At 41.9% G+C, this 18,968-nt stretch overlaps 1 long non-coding RNA gene across 2 annotated transcripts; it reads left to right on the forward strand.

Annotated features, from left to right (window-relative positions):
* The first annotated feature begins 7,348 nt into the window (after positions 1-7,348).
* Positions 7,349-16,186, forward strand: LOC144379541 (uncharacterized). 2 transcript variants are annotated; one of them, XR_013442701.1, is made up of 3 exons: positions 7,349-8,065; positions 11,376-11,586; positions 14,386-16,186. It is a non-coding gene; the product is annotated as an uncharacterized LOC144379541 (long non-coding RNA). The 2 variants fall into 2 exon arrangements; XR_013442702.1 differs by having other exon boundaries at positions 7,349-7,996.
* The last annotated feature ends 2,782 nt before the right edge of the window (positions 16,187-18,968 follow it).

The raw sequence follows: 18,968 nt of genomic DNA on the forward strand, positions 1-18,968 counted from the left end.
TTAGAACAGTCTTTGACATGAGAAGGTTTTTAGGTAGAGGTCTGTTTTCATGAAAGAATGGGCTAAACAAACTACAAACAGAGATACCACAGAATGATAATGGTGAACTAAGTGTAGGTTAAACAATCAGAGCCAACATTGATTGTGAGCTCACCATGTGCCAGGCCCTGTTCTTAGTGTTTGATCTGTGCAAATCTGCTTAATTCTTGTGGTAAACCCATGAGTGAGATGATATTACTATCCTCACTTTATAGATTAGTAAATCGAGGCACAAAATATTAAGTAACTGGTCTGCCATCACAGAACTACTGGAGAAATCAGGAATTAAATCCAGGAAATCAAGCTTAGAGCCTTTACTTTGTTATCATGATACAACCCCTCATTGATAAGAGTTCCGAACAATAGAAAGGAATTACATTATTCCCAGGTGTTTGTATTCCCATAGCCATGAGACTCAATCAGTAGGACAAGAAATTGCACTTTAATAGAAAATAATATTGTAAAAGGAAATAGCTATATTTCCCTTAAGATCTAAAGTCCCATTCAATATTCATTCATTCAATAAATATTTATTGAGGGCAGGATGCCCTGGCAGGAGAGATAAAAGACTTACTCTAGAAAGACAGACAGATAGACAAGTAAATAAATGATACGCTGAAGGGCACTGCGAGCCTTTGATGGACTTACTCAGGATTGATGTAATTACATGGACATTTTAGAAAAGACACTTTGACAATCTGAACAATGGCAAAAAAATTACAAGGAGAAAGATTGGGAAGTAACATAGCACTCAGCTCCAAGGGCTTAAAATATAGTCATCTGAACTGGATGAAAAGGAGAAATTGGTTACTATCATAGCTGCAGTCCCATCAGGAAAGGGATAGTACACTCTAGCTTTAGTAAGTTTAATATAGGGATTATTTATGGAGTGTGTGAGTGAGGCTTAAGAAATGACGTGGGGATTGAGCCGTGCCCTGGGGTTGGTAACATCAGGGAGTAGGAGCATTTATCACCTCCAAGTCTGATGGGCAGCAGGAAGGAATGATTACCAGAACCCTGGAGGGCTGTGTGGAAAGGGATGTGTGGTAGGGTCTGCCCTTATGTCTAGGAAATAGCAAGACCATTGTGACCCTGCAGGGATGGTGGGAAGGAATAACTGAAGCACCCTCACTCTCCTGCCTTATTCCAGTTTCCCACCAGTGCTCACCAAAGTCAAACCCAGCGGGCAGCCAAAGAGCAAGGAAGCTCTATCCTTTATGTCCTATAAGTCAGTCTCCTTGGGCTTGTGTTTGGAAGGGGGATGTGGATCTGGGGTGGGGGAGACATGTGGAAGGTGTCTAGCTCAGTAAGCATTCACACGTGGTAATAAGAGAGGGGGTTATAAGATTTGGGAATCGGGTCATTATTTCCAGGTCCTGAGATAGGCAATAGAGGAACACATTTTTGAAGCGCATGTGACAAATTCATATAAAACTTGTAGTATGTAGTTCTTATATGGAGAGAGGGTGAGAGTTAGAGAAGGCTGGTAGTTACCATGGGTTTATATACGTGAGAGTCCTAACCATGGTGGCAGAAGAGGTAAATCGGGAGGTTATATAGAGAGTGCCTTGAAGACATGAGGAAGGGTGGGGGGTGGAGGGGAGAGAATCACCAGTCTTTAAAGATGTGATGAATATAAAGGCAGTCAGAAGAAGCAGTGCAGGGGTTCTAAATCCATCTAAACTTGGCCTCTTTCAATGGGCCAGGATTCTTGGGTTTGTGTTGGCTTTATATGGACTCGCACAGTTCCAAAGGGAGAATGCACAGTGATTGGGATTTTAAGCTGAGAAATTAAAGACCAGGCCTCAGAATAGAACCTCAAATGATGACCTTTCCTCTCAAAGCCTTCCTCACCTTTCTGCAATAGTATTCGTTGACCACATCCTACCTCACAGGGTGTTTTTAAGGATAAATGAGATAACGTCTGTAAATCCCCTAGAGAGGAAGCCCCGATGTAGATAAGCACATGCTCGGGTATTTTTAGCTGAGCATTGGGTGTTCAGGACGTGCCATTAGCAATTCCTGGAGCCTTGAAAAGGAAAGAGAAAGGGGTGGGGAGACAGGGAATCAGTGGCATACAACAAATGTTGTTTTTCGAGAAATCCCTCCCACCCTGAGTGTAAGAATCCACGTCAAAGGAAGCAAACACCATGTGTAGATAAAACAGGAAGGTGACAGGTTTGCTTGCTTGCAACCAAGATGGGGTGATGCCAAAGGGCCAGTCCTAGCTGCTTGTTCACTCTAGGGGGCAGAGGTCCAATCGCCGGCCACTCCGCTGATAATGAAAGCAGGGTTAACTAACTCTCTGTCCTGTGTAGAATGGCAGGAAACATCTTCATCACCCATGACTCCTGGAGAGAGTGGTGGGGGCATGGGGGGGGTGTATTTCCTGTCAAGATTCCAGAAAGGGTGCTCACTCTCTACGGAGGCATGAGCATGAGCATGCTGACCCAACACAAGCAAGGCTGCAGAGTGACCACAGGGCCTGGCCCACCCTCCTTAGTCCATATCTGCTTTATAAGTGCAAAACCTTTGAGAAAGTCATAACAGGAACCTTGGAAAGATAACATACTTGGAGAAAGGTCTTGGAAGAGTTCATCCAACTGCTTCATCAATGCTTTTTTTTCTTTTTCTTTCCCATTCTGTAGTAAAAATGTTTATATCTCAATCCCATGCTACAGACCTGCGTCTTCTTATATCGGAAAAGGCAATTGAGTTTGAGTACCTCTCGTGGCACTGGCCCTGAGTTAAACATTTTGCGTACATCGGGTCCTTTAATGCTCCCTGCAAAACTGTGATTTGTTGATCCATTTTTCATCAATATATTTATCGATATATTGATCCATTTTTATAGGCAAGTAAGCTGAGGCAGATATCGAAGATTGAATAGCAATAGTTAGATCAGGGTTCACTGTATATAAGCAGCATGGTGTTCAGGAAATAATCTAACCGTTCCAAGCTCAGTCTCTTTATCTCAGAATTGGAGGGCATAGTTGCCATCATAGGATTATTATGAAAGTTAAATGAGATAAAGCAGATGAAATTTGAATTTAGTCGTATATTATGTCTCTGTTCTTTCCATGACTACTCTGTTAAATCTAGAAGCCAAAAGAGACATTGAGTAAAACTAGGATGTTTTCCTCAGGCTGCTTGACCCCAAGTATTCAAATCTATTTCAGAGTAAAATTCATGGGAGAGAGTAATTTTATTTTGACCTTGGCCATCCTGTTAGTTTTGCTTTCTTAAAACAGAAGTATGCCCTCTGTAGATACCTGCAGAGATATCTAGACATGCCTTTTTGATTGTGTAAGATTATCCCTTGGTTTGTGAAGCAATGACAGACAGAACCTATTTTGAGGGAATGGGTGATGAAGCTCATATCACATCCCCTGGTCTCTCATGGTGAGTGCTTAGTATCAAGCCAGCAATCGCCTGAAAGATAAAGGATTGGGAAATACGCAATTTCTTTAGAAGATAGGAAGGTTTTAATTACATGAAGCCATAAAACATTAGCTTCACCAAGGACCCAATTTACTTAATTACAAGTGAGGAGATTAGGAGCCAGTTCAGTCAAGCTCAAATACCCACAACCAGCTAAGGATAGGGGCAGGATTAGAGCTCAGTACCCCTAACCCAAGGCTCTTCCCACTGTATGGGATTCCAATTTTTGCGTTTCCTATCTTCCACATGTTCCCTTAGTTGAGTATCTCTTACCCCTTTTCTGAGTATTCTCCCCCTAAAACAATGGATGGGGTTTGTAATAGTGCCTTCCCATGGGAAATGTTCATAAAATATTTGTAACATGAATAAACAATGGTGTACCTGGAAGCATTTTACTAAATGGTTCCTTGAATCTCTGACTGGCTCTTCCTGTTACTAAGACTTGGATTTGGATCAGTTAGTTCAGATAGTGTAGACAGCAATTCACCTGGAGCTGGAGAATGCAGAGCAATTGCCCCCCACCCCTTTTTAAAAATGTGTCATCCTTTCCTCTATTCTCAGGATTGTCCCTCGTTTGAGGAATATTAAATATTGCAATTGCCTTCAAGTAATCACACCGCCAATAATGGATCAGTCTCTGGCAGCGAATACTTCTTACCGGTGGAGAATTAGACAAAGTGACAAGGTTAATTCCCAACAGGACACAAGGGTGTTGGTGGTGTGAGGCTATCGTGCTCTGGGAGGCACATCAATTACTTCCCTGACAGTCCGAAACGAGTGGGGGAAGGGCTTCATCTGTGCCTAGAATATTACCTTCTCTCAACATTTATCAAGGCTTTTGATGTTCTTCATGATGTGAGTGGGAGGAAATCAAGGTGCTTTCTTCAAACCCGGGTTTGGAAATTCCATTTGTGCGAGGTTTGAAAATGATTGGGTAGAAATGAACTCCAAACGTGAAAGGGAAAGACATGCATTAACATGCCCTGTGCAGCTTGAATCTGTTCTTCTGGCAAACCTCACCAAGACTCATCAGGCACGGAGGGAATTATCAGCCTATCAAGTGGAAAGGTGAAATGAGTTTTATCATCTTCTCACTAAAATGACAATTCTAGTGTCAAGTTTCATTTGGTTGATAAATGTCATGGGGGAAGGGACAGCAGCAGGCCCACGGCCTCTCTTGGCTGGCCTGCCTGCAAGATGGCAGAGTGGAAGGATTTGAGGGGAAGACTCTATGAGTTGGAGAGAAAGGCAGGTTGTACTTCATGCCCACCTGAGAGGAATTGAGAGCTCAGTGAGTCTAAAAGACAGCCATATTGAGTTCCAGAGCACGTCTAGCATATAACTTTATGTCCATGTCAATTTATGTCATCCACTACAGTGAAACCATTGACAAATCCCAATGAGGGATTGAGAATCTTGATAGTGCCTTTGGCATCTTGGTTGGTTCATCCCATGGATTCTTTGAGTATTTACACCAGATATAAAATGGTTACTCAGATTCCAAACAGCTGTGTACTGTTCAATCTCTGGTGTGTGAACACCTTTTTTTTTTTTTTTTTTTAAATAAGAAAGGGCTGGTTAATGCTTAATATAAACCAACTTCAGTTGATACTCAGGAAACTCCTGTTGAACGAAAGAATGCTGAGTGAACACAGTGTTATAGAATTTGATTCCTTCCTTTAATACCTTGCTACTCAAAATGTGGTCCACAGATCACCAGCATCCTCATTATCAGCAAAATTGTTACAAGAAGTGCCAAATCTCACTGGGCTCACTCCAGACCAACTGAATCAGAATCTGTATTTGGCAAAAACCTCAAGTGATTTGTATGCACATTAAAGTTTAAGAAACTCTGCTTTAAGACACTATGCCCATAAGTTGGATGGTTTATACCAGGTAAATGGTAATATCATTTATGTCTTCTAATCTTAATTATAAAGAATCTCACAGACTTGCATAAAGGTGCAAATGTGTGTATGTGTGTGTGTGTATAGCACAAAGCATAATCACGCCATTTTCTAGGGAAAAAAAACTGTAGCTTTTAAAATAACTTAAGGAGGGGCGCCTGGGTGGCTCAGTCGTTAAGCGTCTGCCTTTGGCTCAGGTCATGATCCCAGGGTCCTGGGATCGAGCCCCGCATCGGGCTCCCTGCTCCGCGGGAAGCCTGCTTCTCCCTCTCCCATTCCCCCTGCTTGTATTCCCTCTCTCGCTGTGTCTCTCTCTGTCAAATAAATAAATAAAATCTTTAAAAAAAAAATAAAATAAAATAAAATAACTTAAGGAAAATCTCTCATTTCTTCTTTCAAATATTATTATTGATGTATCAACATGCCTGGATTCCTTAGAGGGTTTTGAACTACTGGAAAGTAAGGATCAGATTTCAGACATTTCTATATATCACTACAATTATGCACATAATGATTGCTTTAAAATGCTTATTGAACAGGCTCAAACTTCTGGGTAAAAATATTCTCAAAGCACCACAGGTTCTTTCTCTAAAACACTAATTACAATTTATAATTATATATTTCAGTGCTTGTTTCTTTAATGTCTGCTCCCTCTGCTAGGGAACAAACTAGAGGAGAAAGGCACAAGGTTTGTCTTATTCACTTTGGTATTGGGTTTGCCAAATCAAGGAGGGCACAGTGGTCACTGTGGCACGAATTTCGATGTGTCAAAGGCGTCCTTAATCAGGTCATGATTTACCTTTCTACTCGGAGGGGAAAAAAAAAACACCTTCTTTATACACAATCTTTATACAAAAATCCTACTTATATAAGAGTAATCGTACGAATTATCGACATTGTCAGTTCCTGCCCCTCTGGACCGCTTGGCAGATTGAAAATGTCCATTGCCTCCTCGAAGCCCCAAATTTGGCCTTTCTTTGCTCCATCCACCCTCACCTTCAGAAAGAAATCGTTGCCAGTTCTCCGAAGTAAAAACGTTCAGTTTCAAGCCCTGAGAACAGTCAGGGTTGGTTTGTTTTTTTTTCCCCCTCTCTCAGAACGGCCCCCCTCAAAGAAAGCCGTTTGGCTTCCACACGTCTGCAGTACCAGCTCCGTCCCTAGATTCTTCTGCAACCAAACCAATCTTTCCTTTCCAGTTGTTGCTTCTTTGTTGGTGCATGAGCACTTCCTCTCGCTCCGGGGACTTTGGGTTTAACTCTGTTTTGGTGTGTGTGCGCGCGCGCGTGTCGGTTGCTGTGTGTTTGCGGTGTTTCTCTCGCCGTCTGCGCCAAATTCTGTGGGTGTTTTTCTTGATCTGAAGTGGAACCACTCACTCTCCCGAGCCACCGATGTTTGTGCAATTCTCTGCAAAAATGGCTTCAAGTGTTACCTTGTCTGCTCCACTTCGGGGCAACCACAATGATGAACAGGCACGAACCCCCTGACACATGCACTCCACCTCCCTGCCGGCCCGCGATAAGATCAACAGCCATCAGTCTGCAGGCGGTGCGGCAGGTCGGTGCGCTCTGCACCGAGGGAGTGGGGGGCACTCCGCACTCCTTCACGGGGGCGGGGGGGAGGGGCTTGCTCGGGCTGCCACCGCTCCCCCCAGCGCCCCGCTTCCAGGAGGGGGCGGAGGGGCACGGCTGAGTTTCCAGGGGGGAGGGGTCTGAGGGTGCATTTCAGACACGCAAACGCGGCGAGAAAGATTGGTGGTTTATATGCACCCTTGGCGATTTCTCTACCACCGATCACAATAACCAAGAAAATGGCTTACCCGGTGAACATTTACCCTGAGCCCCATCCCGCGCAACAGTGTTTACAAAATGATTATATAAATAGGCTCTCCGAGCCACCTCTCTGCTCTAAAAGTATGACTGCTTCTGAGCTGCCGGGCGGAGTCCCGCAGACGTCAGCATCTAAGCCCAGGCGAGAACTCGCCACCCCGGCAGCCTGGTTGAGGTGGGTGGTACGCGTGGTGGTATTTCTGATAGGGTTTTCAAATTTGTATTTTTCATGTTACAAGGATTCCTTGTGACTCAAAAGGGAAGAGTAACCCTTGATAGGGACAGGATTAGATAGTAATTGTGTTGTGGGCAGGATTATCTGGGTCTCATCTTCATTACAAAAGTTATGCTCAGTAAACTCGAAATGACATTGCCCGGGGCATGGAACCCTCAGTGTCAGGAACCTGATAACCCCCGACGCAAGGAGCAGGTAGAAGGCGTTCGCATTTAGGAGAAGATGTGAGGTCCTGGACTGGATGGTGTGGGGGTGGCTCAAGGGACTTTTGTTTGGTTGAACAGAGGGTGGGAGGAGGCGGAGATTTTTTTTTTTTTTTTTCACAGACCAGGAAATTGAGGCAAGGAGCAGAAGACTGGATTCGGGATACACAGTGAGTCAGCGACACAAGAAAGGTGCATGGCAAGGGAATTATTTTCCCCCTAACTCTGCAAAAGATGGCTGGTGACAAGAAGAAATTATTCATTTAATTTTTTTTTTTTTTTCAGGAAGACAACTATTAAGGTTCACTCAGAAGAAGAGAGAAATGGACATCTGCAGTGTTCCAGGTTCCCTCACTTAGAATGGGGTGTTTCAAACTTTGTTTCCTAGATGGAGAATCTAATGCCATGAGAGAGGTTAGGCAACTTGGCTGAGGTCACTAGGCATACCTGTGGTGGGGTGGCAAGGAGGACATTACTGGGTATGCCCATCACTCAAGCTACTGCCCCATGTCTGACGTGCAAAACAGGCAGACAAGGCTTTAACTCTGCCCTGTGAGAGCTCACACCTTTTTATAGGGCTTCTGGCTGTCCCTTCTCGGCCTGTGGGCTGAGCCTTTTTTTCGTGGGGTCTGTTTAGGTTGGGAAATCTGTAGAAGTTCCTGCAAAGGGGTGTGCTGAGGCCTTCCATCCATTGGTCACAGCTGCCTGCTTCTTTCCCCAGGCTCAGCCACTCTCTTTAGCCACAGATGGTTGGCCCCATGTGCAGGCACTCCTAAGATTACCCTATTAGTAACTGTGAAAGCATCCCCGGTCCCTCCTCCGAGGCCCAAAGAAATCCACCAATCATCATAGCTGCCTCAGTAGCAACAATAATGAAATTAGGAGTCCACATACAGGGCAGAATGATCTTATAATTCTAAAAAGAGAACCAAAGCAACAGGAGGAAATGTAAGCAAAATTCCGGTAGGCCAGTGGCACTGCATAAGCTTTCTGGACCCTAGCGCCCACGAAGGAGAATCTGGGAATACCTAACGCAGTCACTCTGCCTGGACGTTGTTGGGCTCGTCCTAGGAAGGGCAACCCCAGCAAAGGGAGCCCCTCCTCCTGAGAATTTTGCACTGCTCTCTGGGCCCACTCTCCTTTGGCCTCCCTGCGTCAGCTCACAGTTTGCCTGTTTCCCTCTTTCCACACTAAGCTAAAGGTGCTCTCTGCTGCTCAGAATGGCTTTGGGCCACTATTTATCACAACTGGATCGATAGTTGTCAGACTTTATTAAATACTCACACTTCTGACCTTGACCAGCAAGCCTACTGCCTACAAATCTCACAGCGCCCGATTCCAAAGTTCCAAAGATTGGACCAGCTGAACCAAAGTCTGGAGAGTCTCCAAGGGAGTTTTTGCTTGCAAAAAGAATCAGAAATTCCTGGGCCAGAGAAAAGGGAGGAGAGAGCATGGGGACATAAGTGTCCCCCCACTCCTCCCTGGCATTTCTTGGAACACCTAACTTCTTGTCCCAGTTTCCTTTTCTTCAACACATAATCAGCAATAGGACAGGGGCCATTCACACGTATTTAAGAACGGAGTCACCTCTGAATGTCTCTCAGACGCCATTTTCCTCTCTCCTCTCAACACTCCTCCCTCCCAGAGGAGCTGGACCATTTGACTGGGTTATACGATCTTCATGCTTTCGGAAGCTTTAGTGTGAGTCACCCCAGTGCCAGATCTCTCTTCAAAACTTTTGAGCCGCAAAAAATGCAAGTTTCATCCCCGAGGAGGGTGGCCATTCAAATACTTCAGGTCAGGATGGTTTTGTTTTGTTCCATCACAGAGTTTCAAAACTGCCGAAACCCTCAGAGTTTCTCTCGTCTGTTATTTTATAAGAGGCAAACTGAGGCACTGAGCGGTGAAGTGACATGGATTTTACGGAGGAACCTGTACCTGCTCTCTGGCCTCGGAGCTCTCTGCTGAACCCGCTCATCACCATCATGGCAGCCTCTTTCTTTCTTTTTATTGAGTGCAGCATCAGAACAAGAAGGCTTTAAAGCGATCCGGCATGACTTGATGCTCTTGTCCCCTTTTCCTGTTTGTTGTTCTTGTATTCAGTTACAAATCTGGCTCTGACCCTTGTTGAAAGGGGTCATTGAAAGTGGTAAGGAAAGAGAGAGAGAAATAAGCTTGGTCATGACCCAATCAGCCCACGGTTACTAAGTTTCTCAGGAATGGAGCCCTTTTCACAAGCTTGAGAGTGGAAGTGGAGGGAAAGCAGGAGCCATGGAGAAAAGATCCAGGGAAGGGGGAGACACCTGGCAACCCCCTAGTTCCGGGGTTACAGATGATCCCAGTGGCCCATGTTGGGCCCGCAGACTGACCAAAGTACAGTGAGAAAGCAGCACCCACAGAAAACATTGGTTGCTCCAGAATTCTGCTATAGATTTGACTCTATCACTGACTAAAAGAGGCAGGAAGAAAGAAGAGAATTTTTAAACCAGTTGTTAGGAATGTCTTAAAAAATAGTTGTTCTTACATTTTAGAACTTATTAAAAATGAGGCTACTTACCCCTCACCCCTAACTCCAGAGAGATTTCATATAGTTTAGTGTAGAGACCAGAAATATATTTTTCTTGTTGGTAGTGGTGTTCATACAATAATCTAGTAGCGTTTTTATGTTTTTTTTTTAATTTTTTTAAAATAAACTTTTTTTGGGGGGGAAATAATTTTAGATTTACAAAAAAGTTGCAAAGATAATATTGAGAATTCAGTATAGCCTTTATCCCATTTCCCTTGTTACTTTATTTTTAAATTTATTTTTAAATTTATTTATTTATTTGAGAGAAAGAGAGAACAGGGGGAGCAGAGGGAGAGGGAGAGGGACAAGCAGACTCCACACTGAGCAAGGAGCCCGATGCAAGGCTCAATCCCACGACCCCGAGATCATGACCTGAACTGAAATCAAAAGTCGGATGCCACCCCGGCGCCCCTGTTACTTTCCTTCTTTTTTTTTAAAGTTGTGGTAAAATATTCATAACATAAAATTTGCCACTTAAGCATTTTTGAATGTATAGTTTAGTGGCATTAAACACATTCATGGTTGTGTAATTATCACCACCATCTGTCTTCTGAGCATTTTCATCTTCCCAAACTGAAACTCAGTACCCATTAAATGAAGACTCCCCATTCTCACCATCCCCACCCTGGACACCACCCTTCTGCTTTCTGCCTCTGTGAATTTGACTCCTCTAGGTACCTTATGTAAGCGGGATCATACAATATTTGTTTTGTGACTGGCTTATTTCATTTAGCATCCTGTCTTCAAGGTGCATCCATGTTGTAGCATGTGACACAATTTCCTTCTTTCTTAAGGCAGAATAATAATCTGTGATGTGTATATATATATATATGAAAGTATCTACATATGAAAGGTAGTATATATCTATTATCACTTTATTAATACTTGGGTTGCTTCTGCTTTTGGCTATTGTGAGCAGTGCTGTTACGAATGTGATGCACAAATATCTGTTTGGGTCTCTGCTTTCAGTTATTTGGGGTGTATACCCAGAAGCCTAATGTCAATTTGTCACATAACCATGGCACATTACTGGTCACTAAACTACAGATTTTATTCAGATTTCCCTGCTAAAATATAATCTTTTAATAAGCACTCCAAAGGATTCCGGTTTATTGAGCCAAGGTTTTAGAAATATTTATTTTTTTTTTTTTATGGTAGATTTAGTTCAGGAAGCAGTGCCCGCTATTGGATGGACAGTCAGCCCCTCTGCCGAACCCAGAACAGTTTCAGTGGAGGCCTATTGCCATTCAGTGCCTTTCACGGGGCCCAACTCTCCGACTTTCTAAGAAGAATGCTTGCATGGATGGCTCGAGAATTATCTGTAGAATTCTAGAGAGAAGAAGCTCAAGGATCTCAAGTTGTTCTGTAGGTAAGAAATTTCCAGACGGCAGCTATCAAAGGAGAAACTGGCCAGTGTTTCTGAATCTTAGAAGCAGACTCAGGAACATCGAAAAGCCCTGAAAGAAATGTGACTGGAATTTTCCATATCTCTTGTTTGTCTGGCATTGTCAGAATGCAGGGTCCAGACAGGTGACATCTGCCTTCCATAGTCACTGAGCGCAGAATCACAAGAAGTGTACTTTGCCTGTAGTGGGTGGGATATAAGTTTCACTTGAGGAAGCACTTCCTGCTATGGCAGTGGGTGACCCAGATCTTTAGTGCCCTGGTTTTGCTTTCCCAAGTGAATGAATCTTTTGTTGTTTCTCAAGTAACTACTGCTAGTCTTAGTGCTTCATTTACTCAACAGATACTTATTAAAGAACAAAGCATGCCCCCGAACTCTACGAGGCCATAAAGATGCAGGGATTGGTCAGTTGAACCTCTACCCTTAAGACCCACGCAGGCTAGTGAAAGAAAGAGGTGTCTATGCAAGTTCACTTCAGAGCAATGATTATTTCAAACTGCAAGTTATTTTTGCATGAATGAAGTGTGGTTTTGACTAAATGTCAAGAGACCTAGGATCCTTTTACTGCAGCTTCGAGTCCTTATGAAGCAGCAGGGGAGTATTTTTTTTGTAAGAACCAGCTCAACATGGCTCTGCAGTAGTGAACCTCTGAAGGCAAACATTGAGACTAAGTCTAGGCGATCCCTGACTTATGACTGTTCAACTTACGATTTTTCAACTTGGCAGTGGTGTGAGAGCAATATGCGTTCAGTAGAAACTGTACTTCACATTTTGAATTCGGATCTTTTCCTGGCCTAGTGAGCTATCTGTGTGGTAAGATCCTCTCTCGGGATGCCGGGCAGGGGCAAAAAGCTGCAGCTCCCAGTCAGCCAGGTGATCACCAGGGTAAACAACCCATACAATTACAACCATTCTGCACCGATCCAACTGTTCTGGTTTTCACTTTCCATAGAGTTTGCAATAAATTACATGAGATAGTCAACACTTGACTAGAAAGTAGACTTTGTGTTAGATTATTTTGCCCAAGTCTAGGCTCATGTAAGCCTTCTGAGTCCCTATAAGGTAGGCGAGGCTAAGCTACGTTGCTGGATAGGTTAGGTGTATTAGATGCATTTTTGACTTAAGGCATTTTCAACTTGCGATGGGTTCGTTGGGACCTAACCTCCTTGTAAGTTGAGGAAGATCTGTACAGGGCAGAAGAGCTTAAAGGTCTATAAACATGTGAAGCAGCATTATTACAGCTGACCCAGGCATATGGTATTCTTCAAGCATTCTTGCAACCCAGTCTTTTCATGAAAAGATGTGGGAGAAAATGGAAAATGAACCCAGGGGGCCATCTTTATGTTGCTGTTTTAGATGTACACAGGGATGTGCGTTTCACGGTGGAAGCATGTGAAACCCAAAACAGGCAACCCAAGATACTCCAAGGAAGTATTAAAACAGGGAAGTGAGGGGGAATTCAGAGAAAGGGGAGGACCTGGGCTGAAATCTGGTTTGGCTTCTCTTCATTTCAGTGACTTGGGAAAAGCCCTCGAGGGCCCTTAACAAAGGTAGAAGTGGTCATGACCTCAGCACTAACATCTTTACATCTTTTTGGAGAGGTGTCAATTCCTGGGGACCCCCTTGTGGCAGCCCTGACTCAGAAGGAAACTCATCAGCTACTACATCACATCATCACAGACCACTTCCTGAAGGGCTTTGGGTTTTCCCTAGAAGGCTCTTGTTCATGTACAGATCCTGCCAGGAACAGAGAAAAGATTTGCTAGGCAGGCCAATTTGAAACTGAGACCTTCTATATAATAAATACACACACCATAATACATAAATAAAGAATAGCTATAGAGCTAGGAGAAAAAGGAACAGAGTAGAAGTTGGACCTTTCTGAATATGTGTGTTTGTGTGTGTATATATATATATATATATATGTATATATATATATATATATACACACACAGACATGCCCACCCTCACAATTTATTATCTATGCCTTATAATGCATATGTAAAAGGTAGATGCAGAAGTAGGGAAAGAAAACACATCTCCAGAAGAGGGAGAGAAAAGAATCAGTGATGTAGGTCAGCCTTTCCCAAATTTGTGGGTTTCATAATAATAAGTATTATGCAAAGACAGAATTGTGTAATCAAATGCATTCAAGAAAGGTTGGATAAAACAAATTCAAACATCATTGTTGTCCCTCTTGGAATTATTAATATGCTAATGGAATTGTAAATCTCATTTCTCACACTTGTGGCCATTAAACACTTTCTTTTTTGAAAAGCAGCTTGTAGTAGCGATCTATAGAGGACCCTTTGGGAAATGCTGACCTAGGCTGAATGCAGTTGCTTTGTTTGAACATTAGTTCTGCTTGGGCTTTCTGACAGGCAAGGCAATTAAAGAAACATAATGGGTTATAGTTTTTCATGAGATAAAAATCTATTTTTGTTTCAGATTCTAAATTAAAATGAATTTTTGGATGCAAAAAAGGTTATTGAACTACACAAAGTATTATCTCTTTAGCAATGGCTTCATGAAAAATGTAAAGTAAAAATAATAGTAAGTATTATTACTTGCCGGGTACAAGCCAAGGACATAACCTAAAAACTTAACTTAGAAAAAGATATTTTGTGTTGGGGAAGGGGAGTAGGGCCTGTTGCTTTGGAATAATCCCATTTGGTAAACAAAACAAAACAAAATAGAACATTATATTTAGAAGACCTTGAACTCCTCCTTGAATACTAATTCATTTATCTTTGATTTGGACAGGGGTTGGAATTCACTAATTTACATCTCAAGTCTATAGCTGCTTCCTGATTGAAGGAATTTCCACAAACTTCTGATACTGGATCTGCGGATGACAAAGTTTGGGCATTTTATTAGGCACTTTAGGAGCCTACCCTCTTCTTTTAGCTAAATAAAAGAAATTCCAGCCCCTCCAAAGACGCATCTTGTGGGGATCCTGCAGTCAAGACCAAGGCTTTCTCAAGAAGCCATCTTGGATTTGCTCAGATGCTCAGAGGGGTGCTTGAGTGGATTGTACAGGTGGACAGGGATGGCTGGCTGACGAACCACAGAGAACCATGCCATCAGAGTGAAGGAAGAAAGATACCATCCCTTTTCTGATGGCAGAAAGTTTCTTAGAAAGTAAAGAAATGCAGACAGTCTTCATAATAGCCGTCTTATCCCCTTGATCTCATTACTCCTTGTTAGCACAAACCATTCAGGACAGTTGTAGTGAAAGTCCTGATAAGGAGGAAGTGATCACTTTCAAACTAATCTAGTTATCTGTCATGAGATGGTGATAAACAAGGACGGTTGAACGATTAAGTAATCAATGACATTGATTTGTAATTGGAGATATAGTATTAGTTCCTCCTTTACTATCTCTCCCACCTCCCACCACACACACACACACACATACACACACACACATGCACACACGCGCACATGCATGTGCACACACGCAGGCATTAACCAAGTTGAGTCTGGTTCTTTCTTTCTTTCTTTCTTTCTTTCTTTCTTTTTTTTCTGTGCCAATTGCATCCAGTGTTTCTCTTTATCAGAGAATTTACCACATGTTGTTGAAATTAACTGTTCATGTGTCATCTTCTTCACTAATCTATACACCTCTCAAAGATAGGGTCAACATTTTATCCCCTTAGGGGCACCTGGGTGGCTGAGTCCGTTAAGCGGCTGTCTCTTGATTTCGGCTCAGGTCATGATCTCAGGGTCCTGGGAATGAGCCCCATGTTGGACTCCGCACTCAGCAGGGAGTCTACTGGAGATTCTCTCTCCCTCTCCCTCTGCCCCTCCCCCCCCACTCTCCCGTACTCTCTTACTGTCAAGTAAGTAAATAAATCTAAAGAAACAAACATCTTATCCCCCTAAAACCCTACTGACCAGCATAAAAATTTCTTCACAAATGGGGTGAGTATGTCAGGTATATCAGACTAGTTCCATGGACACTCAATCATGCCATACAGATAAGTTTGAATAGGTGTTTCCTTCTTTGATATAATCTATTCTTTTTAGATGAGTGGCGCATGAGAAAATAAGCTTTTTAGTCCAGACTACAAAGTGGAGATACCACCTCTAATGAACCTACATGCATCTTTTCAGGAGGAGTATAACTGTGAAACATAATTAGAATAATACAAACCTAAGACAGCCCAGGTCAGTCTCTTTTGTGAATTCTATCAAACCTGAGAAAATCCAAATAATGATTACATGCCAGAAATGAACAAATAAATAATCCTTTTACCATAACCTGAGTTTAGGATCCCCAGTCCACTCTGAGTTCTACCAAAATTCCTTTGCTTCATGCCTGAAAAAGAGATTCATACCCCATATAAAAGGGAATTCACTTCTAAAATCTTTATTCCTCACATGTAAATAATACGAATTCCTTCAAAGATGATAAAGAAATTGGGCTCTTTACTCTTTGATTTGCATACTAACATTCCTCCCCCAAACCATTTTTAGATATTAGAATACTATATTCAAGAACAGCACTCTCCAACAGAGATATAACGTAAGCCATATTTGTAATTTTAAATTCTCTAGTAACCTAATAAAAAAATAAAAAAGAGATGGGTGAACTTTATTATAATAATATATTTTCTCGAACTCAGTATCTCCAAAATACTATCACTTTAACATGTAATCAGTATAAAATTATTCAGGAGATATTTTGCATTCTTTCCTTTGTACTAATTGTTTGAAATTCATTATATATTTTATACTTGCAGCACATCTCAGTTTGGGCCAGTCACATTTTAGTGCTCAATAACACATGTGGCAGGTGGCTACTGTATTGAACAACACCATCTATGAAGCCTTAGGACATATATGATTTTGTTGAGAAGATATTAGCACCAGAACTGATGGGTCTTGTAGTGAGTTGAGATATATTTGATAAGTAATAGTTATCAAGTTCTTAACACGTTCTAAGCTTTATTCTAGGCCCTGGCAATATAGTTGTGAGCAAAAAAGTCAAAATGTCCTTCCTCACAGAGCTAACACTCTGGTGGTGGGAGACAGACTGTAATCTAGGCAAACACTTAAACTTATTTTAATGTCAACAAATAATAGGGGAAAAATTAAAGTTGGATGAAGAGAATACAAAATGTTGAGGTAGGAATTTAGGTTTTATAAATAGTTGCCAGGGAAGATCTCACAGAGAGGGTCATACTTTGTTTTTTTTTTTTTTTTTAAAGATTTTATTTATTTATTTGACAGAGAGAGACACAGCGAGAGAGGGAACACAAGCAGGAGGAGTGGGAGAGGGAGAAGCAGGCTTCCCGCGGAGCAGGGAGCCCGATGCGGGGCTCGATCCCAGGACGCTGGGATCGTGACCTGAGCCGAAGGCAGACGCTTAACGACTGAGCCACCCAGGCACCCCGAGAGGGTCATACTTTGTTAAAGACTTTGACATTGGTAATATTCCAAGAAAATTATGCTCTTGGATAATTTTTATTTTTATTTTGGTAAAGATGATTAATGATGAAAGGTACAAATTAATGTGATTTAATGTTTAAATTAAAATTTGTATTTACATATATTCATATATATATATATATATATACATATATGAAACAGAATGAATAAAAATAAAAAGGCTTTCATTCAGTTTTTTTGTGAGGGCTGACCATGTGCTAAGCATCAGGGATGCAACAAAGAGTAAAACAAATAATCTCTGTTCTCCCGGGATTTATATCCTAGAGAGAGAGAATATTAATGTATTGATTAAATACTTGGAATGATAAATACATAATTAAATATTGGGATTGGTACTATGACTTCATATGACTAAAGGACCCAAACAAGACCTGAGCTAGACAAAGGATGTCAGAACTTCCTGAGCCAAAAATGAAGGGAATAGTGGAAAGAACATTCTAGGAGGAAGGAGTAGCGTGTATAAATGTTCTTGGTAGTGTAGTCAAGAAACAAAAATATAGCTTGTCTGGCTGGAGTGAGGGATGAACTCTACCAAAATGAAGCTGATATCAGGTGTCCCATATAGTGATTCAACAATTCCATATATCACCCAGTGCTCATCGCAAAAAAGTGCACTTCTTAATCCCCATCACCTATTTCTCCCATCTCCCCATCCACCTCCCTTCTGGTAACCCTAAGTTTGTTTTCAATAGTTAAGAGCCTGGTTTTTATTTGTCTCTTTTTTCCCCTTTGCTAGTTTGTTTTGTTTCTTAAATTCTACATATGAATGAAATCATATGTATTTGTCTTTGTCTGACTGACTTATTTCACTTAGTATTATACCGCCTAGCTCCATCCATGTTGTTGCAAATGGCATGATTACATTCTTTTTCGTGGCTGAATAATATTCTATTATATATATAGATGTATATACATATGTATATGCCATGAGAAGGTGCTCAACATCACTTATCATCAGGGAAGTGCAAATCAAAACTACAATATCACCTTACCTGTCAGAATGGCTAAAATCAACAGCACAAGAAATAACAGGCGTTGGTGAAGATGTGGAGCAGAGGGAACCCTTGGGTACTGTTAGTGGGAATGCAAACTAGTACAGCCACTGTGGAAAACAGTATGGAGGTTCCTCAAACAGTTAAAAATAGGGACGCCTGGGTGGCTCAGTTGGTTAAGCATCTACCTTTAGCTCAGGTCATGATCCCAGGGTCCTGGGATCAAGTCCAGTGTTGGGCTCCCTGCTCAGTGGGGAGCCGGCTTCTCCCTCTGCCTGATGCTCCCCCTGCTTGTGTTCTCTCCTTCTCTGACAAATAAATAAATAAATAAATAAATAAATAAATAAATAAATAAATAAAACTTTTTTTAAAAAGTTAAAAATAGAACTAGTCTACAATCCAGCAATCACACTACTTGGTATTTACCCAAAGAATACAAAAAGACTAATTCCAAGGGATACATGCATCCCTATGCTTATAACAGAATTATTTACAAAAGCCAAGATATGGAAACAGCCCAATTATCTATCAATTGATGAATGGATAAAGAAGAGGTGGTATATATATGCAATGGTTTGTTTCTCTTAAACATTTAAGGTTTTACAGAAGGTAACTAGAGAAGAATTTGTGTTTAAATAATGCCGCTGGCTGCAGTATGGTGAATGGGTTGGAGGGCTGACCAGAGACCAGTAGATAGCACCTACAGCTGTCCTCAGTTCAGGAACAGAATATACATCTTGTGACCTCTGACAACCAGTTCCTTGTGAAGAGACAGTCAACAGGCTTTTAGATACTGTGACTCTTCAAGTGAAGTGGATGAGGGGTGGTCTAAAGACTCAAGCCCTCAGAAAAGAAGCTGGTAGATGACTTTGCAGCACAGGGCCATTTGGAAATGAAAAC

This window comes from Halichoerus grypus, chromosome 11 (assembly GCF_964656455.1).
Source record: "Halichoerus grypus chromosome 11, mHalGry1.hap1.1, whole genome shotgun sequence".
NCBI classification, from domain to species: domain Eukaryota; kingdom Metazoa; phylum Chordata; class Mammalia; order Carnivora; family Phocidae; genus Halichoerus; species Halichoerus grypus.